Source organism: Branchiostoma lanceolatum, chromosome 3 (assembly GCF_035083965.1).
Source record: "Branchiostoma lanceolatum isolate klBraLanc5 chromosome 3, klBraLanc5.hap2, whole genome shotgun sequence".
NCBI classification, from domain to species: Eukaryota; Metazoa; Chordata; class Leptocardii; order Amphioxiformes; family Branchiostomatidae; genus Branchiostoma; species Branchiostoma lanceolatum.
Window position 1 is genome coordinate 20,848,085 of NC_089724.1, and position 6,000 is coordinate 20,854,084.

Sequence of the window (6,000 nt, forward strand, 5' to 3'; positions counted from 1 at the left end):
TGAGAATCGATGATTACAGAGTTTAGAAAAATCCACCCTTCAAGCTGGAGTGACGTAAGTGGTTGGAACAGTCAACCCTTACATTTGTCACAAAAGCTCCCGGCGTAACTTACACACAAGCCAAGAGCAGGGGACAGAAGCTCGCCTTTTAAAGGAATCTGGATCGTCATCTTGAGATCTCTAAAATGTCTTTAAGTAGAAAATATCAACCAACATCAATCTACAGTCGGTCTCATAGGATGGCGTTACTGTGAGGAGGACTGGCCCACCCACTTTATCAGAAGGCAGTGCAGGACGGAGAATGTAGAATCTAGTTAAGTGCGCTCGCACGCGCGCTTGTGTCTGTGTGTCTGTGTCTGTGTGTGTCTGTGCGTGTGTGTTCGCGTGTGTGTGTGTGTCTGCATGTGTGTGTGTGTGTGTGTGTGTGTATGGATGTGTGTGTATGCATGTGTGTGTGTGTGTGTCTGTGTGTGCGTGTGTACGTGTGTGTGTGTGTGTGTGTGTGCGTGTGTGTGTGTGTGTGTGTGTGTGTGTGTGTCTGCATGTGTGCGTGCGTGTTTGTGTCTGTGTCTGCGTGTGTGGGGGGGGGGGGGGTGTGGGGGTGTAGTGAGAGTAGTGACACTGTGACTATACACTCGACGAGTATGTATCTGCATGTGGTTGTGGTTGTGCGTAGTTTGTGTTAGCACACAGAAGTTTAATGGGAAGACCAGGAACTTTAATCAAATTCAGCGTCTCACAAAACAACTTCCTAAAGCCTAGGTTACACATAGCCGAACATGGCCTCCCGACTCTCCCCCGACCATGGTTGGAGTGATTCGGGAGCTAGCTCGGTTGGCGTTCGGCCGAGTCGGCTGGCGTTCGGCTGAGTCGGCTGGTGTTCGGCTGCGCCAGCCGAATGTTTTGAAAATTTCAAAACATTCGGCTCTGGACGTAGGGTCTGAATTAGGTCGGCAGGTGTTCGGCTGGTGTTCGGCGCGGTCGGCTAGTGCTCGGCTGGTATTCGGGATTGAGTCAGTAGTAAAATTAGAACCTTAACCACGCCAGAAACACTACTGACTTACTCCCAACTAGTTTCCAACCTACCCATAACTCACCCCAAGGCCGTAGACAAATCTCTGCTAACTAGTTCTCAACCAAGTGACTACTATCGGAACGTGGGCGAATCACCCCCGACCTTCACACGACTAAAAACAAAGAAGAACACTAAAAGCAGTATTAAAGCTAGCCATGATCCGAATTCGATCTCTCGGTGATGTTAACAACATAATAGAATGGATTATTTTAATTAAAACCGCAAATGACCCCTCTTTTGAAAGTCGCTGAATATGTCCATTTAAATTCGTGAGAGGGTCTGCAATCGGTCGGGGTTTAGTCAGGAGAGATCCGGCAGTCTGCGGCTAGAGGTCGGGATGGTTGGGAGTAAGCTAGAAAGCATTCGGGGCCCATTCGGGAGTAATTCGTGTACTGGTTAGGAGATGATCGGCGCATCTTCGGCGCATGTTCGGCGCCAAAGATAGGCGTGGCCCAAAAACTGGTCAGACTGCTCCCGAACTTCCGCCGACCCGAGTCGGCTAGCGTTCGGGAGCCATGTTCGGCTATGTGTAACCTAGGCTTGACCAATAGTCGACATATAATGAGGAAAATTACGTCTTTAGTCATTTTCAAAGACAATGAAAGTTGATGGATTAATGATTCAGAAACGACTTCCTGCATAAGACAGATGGGTAGGCCGGAAGTCGTTTAAAAGATGGATGAAGGCGCCATTGGGATAGAAGTCATCATGCGGGATTCGGTGCGTTATAGGATGGGTCGTTATCGTCACATTATACATGTAGGAATACCAACTGAATAAATGACACTGTCGGCATCAATTGCAACGGGCTCTTATGCGCGGCGAAGGTTGACATGGCTTTGCATTGCGTCAGTCCTTCCGACCTGCAGCTATAGTTAGTTCCACCAAACATTTACATTTCCTACTTATTCATTTAAAGGGGGCCTTCATGGGGGGGGGGGTACATCATCTTATTCCGTATGATCATTGCTGGTCTAGTTTTGCGCTGCTAATGAAATGACGAATATGATACTTTTGGTAATAGTTTTACCTGACCTGATTTATCCAAAATGTCATTTATCTTTTAAAAAAACGTGAGGACATAGCCAAATGTGTAACCCATGGGAAGTAATATGATCTCGTATGAAAAGAACAATGCATAGTATGTAACTTTCTCTACGCCGTTTTTTTTTATGCTGAGGTCCATGATCAAGAAGGTCTCATTCATCACATTATGAATAATGTAGAAAATACGTGTTTAACATGGGCACGTTCCTGATTAAATGCACCAAGGTCAGACATTCTAGGTTGAGCAGACATTACGGCAACAACCTAATAAACCGCCACAATCCCTGTTTATAGCAAGTACAAACTGCACACCACAACAGGCACTCTCCCGCTGCTAGAGCGTACGACCTCACCACTCAAAACCCAGGGCTGTGCACCTCCAAACCTACACCACTTCTTCCAAGCATCACAAGCTATCTGCCAACAAAAAGTCATAAAGACCATAGTACGTCCAGGACAACCACTTGCTTGACGCGATTGAAGAAAACTATCTCCAAGCATCACAAGCTATCTGCCACCAAAAAGTCATAAAGACCATAGTACGTCCAGGACAACCACTTGCTTGACGCGATTGAAGAAAACTATGTCGTGCGTGTTGAAAACAAAGCGGCACGTGAAATTCACGTGATAAAGGCATGACAACGATGCGAAACGTAGCGTGGGTGCGGGGGTAGGAGGGTTATATCAAACCTTCCTAAACTAGGAAGAGTTTCAAACCTCGAGTCCCCACGGATAGTCAAGATAACAAAGCAAGGTTTGACGTCAGCTACTTGGCATTTTACAGGGCTGACCTCAACGTTATGGCTGCTCATAGGAAAGCATGTTAAGATACACTGAAACAAGGCTTCATAAAAGTACTAACCCAAACTTCGATCTTAAAAATTCTTGGAATACACTGGAAAGTCACAAGGGTTTAGTTGATAACCATACAAAGAAAACAGAGGACTGTACAGCTCAAACTCCGAGAAAAGCTGCCAGTTTCAAGGAAACCCTACCTTTGACCCCAGATTTCGGATGTATCCCTCCGCATGACCCAACAACTCACATCTATCCTTACGCCAACTAAAATGGTAAACTAGACAAATTTCAACCAAAATGGGAAAGCTAACACACTTCCCTCTAACTAAAAAAAGTCTCCAGATTGGGTAAAAAAGTTCAAGGAAAAGAAAGGTAGGGACTATAAAGGTTGGGGTCAACTCTACATACACCTCGGTGTGGACACGGCCAAAAGTGGATGAAAATAGGTACCAGTTTGTACTTAAGTATCTAAGATCTACCTATTCTCTACTGTATTTGCCTATTTGCCCCCTTTAAAGCTTATGTCCTCCTAAAATATCGGAACTACTCATAGGATCAAATGTATCAAATGATTTTGAGCAAGCGGAAGTTTAAATATCTGTTACGGGTCATTTTTCCAATACCACATTGAAAGACAATTCTTTTTAATCAAAATAAATTCTTTACAACATTAAAAGAAAAGGCCCTCATCTGTCTTTCTCTTCTCTTGACCCAGCCCTCATATTACCCTTGTCTATATACGTTACAAGAGACCGGTCGATAAACAGATCTGACTACTTCAACATATCCTGCACGATGACAATGCCAAGGACACTTAGGCAAATGAGAGCGTTAGCGTCAAACGTCGAATATAGGTCGTGCGAATCTTTACACTGGATGGATCTTTGATTAGCTCCCTCGGGACCCCGAGTGATCTCAAATTCTCATTTGTCTCGCTTATCTTCAGTTTAACCCAACTTTCCCGTCCATTTGTTCTGCTATTCAAATGTCTTGAAGTTATACATATAGTGCAGGTTAATTCGTTTCCTGACCTACTTGCCTAACATAGTCGCTATTACGTGTTACATTAACATGAATTACTGGGACCTAAGGCCACAGCGAGTAAATTTTATGGATGACATCCTCCGCAGACTCCAAAATTAATGAGATAGGGCGAAAACTTGAAAGAACAAGCCGGGCCAAAAAAACAAGATTCCTAAATTTTTAGGTTTTGAGATCATAATTCTTGTTAAACAAGAATTGAGGCGACGAAATATGATATCATGACCAACAGGTCTTTTAGTCCTGTATTCATTCATATATGATATAAAACCTCCTTTATTCAGCAGTAAATATAGTCCTTGTAGATGTGTATACATGTCAATAGACTAAATACAACAAAAGCAGAAAATAACTTGTTGTACCATCATCTGAAGCAACTGCACTGGCTTTTCATATGCGATGAAACACCTTGTGTATACAGCTCAATCAACTAGAACCCCCCCCCCCCCATTATTTATATAATGTCCTTGCTAGAACAAATGCAGAAAACAGCTTGTTATCTGTCATGGGCAGGAACTACACTAGGTATTCATATGTAATGAAACATCTTAGACTGTCAACGTTTACGACATATTTGCCAATTTTTGGCATGTTGACCACCGTCGGAGGGCAATGAAATTTCTTATTTTTTATTTCGAAATCAGGCGAAAATTAATGAGCGCACTGATGTCATCCATAAAAATTAACATTTGACTGTGCAGGAGTGAAACCTTTCTGCAGGTCACCAACATCGGGTTCTGGGCGTTCTGTGTGGAATTGCAGGTTCACGACTTGCAGGGCAACATTTGTGGGGCTTCATGTATCTTCCAAATGGTCCTGATTGTTTGTAAAATCTCTTCCTCCAATGAAATGTTTGCTCGATCTGTTTTATGCCACCCGACCCCTTTCCAACCCACCCACATGTCTGGATGGATAACTCCCCGACACAGGCCCTGAGAAAGGATCCTCGTTCTTTACCTGCACTGCATCCTCGCTGGAACGCCAGTCTTGTTCCTCAAGGTCAAGACTCATTTGTCCGACCTTGTACCGGACACGCCTACATATTCAAACCCATCTTCCACGCCGAAAGGATCTTCCACGTTGAATGGATACACTCGATGAGAAAGACTGCGGTGTTGCAACCTAATAAACATGGAAATCACTAAGGTCGATGCCATTACAATTCACTTCTAAAAAGCTAGGTTTACTTACACCGATCATTAATCAAAGCTGAAAGCTGAAAGAACTTTTATTTTCGCTCATTTAAATTTCAAGCTGCAGGTTTTACTTTACTAGTTGAGTCTTATCATCCTAATTGGTCCCAACGTGGCTCTTTACAACATGATCCGTTACCGGCTATCTAATGATGGTCCACAGGCAGCGATGAAGACGCCAGTGACGCCCAGATCTGGCCACCGTGACTGTGTGCATGTACGACAGCACCGAACCAGGCCTGATGTTTGATGGACCTGTCGCTAACCAGACATAAGTGATCTGTCAGTTCTATAATGTGCAATGAAAGGGATATCTTGGGAATTATCTGGTAATGGCTTCTTTTTTTCAGATCTTGAAAACCGATTGGGAAAATGCGTAAATTGGGTATAAAACAAACGTAGGTTCGTCAGATTATAGACACAGAACTGTTTTATTGGAATTTCTGTTATGATGAGGTTTTCAATAATATATCGGATTGAAGGGGGCTTAAAATGCTTTACTTTCCTTTCATCTCACAGATGTTTGGAGATGTGTCCCGTTTTGTAGCTCCGTTAAACACGAAGGGAAAACACCGCAGACACACACAACATCGACCGACCTAACGACCTTGGAGTTGACATCTTTGAAGGGAGTGAGGGTATCGCAAAAACAAGGCGCCGACCCCTGCACTTCTCCTTCTTACGATGTCTGTGCATTGCTAATCCTTGTGACCTCTCCCAACCCTGGCAGGGACATCAATATGAGAGGAGCAGAAGGCTTGTGATCATGTCCAAGATAGTGTCGCTTATATAAGAGCTTGACGGATAAGACGAGACAAATTTGCTTAAATTTAGACTTACAGTTAC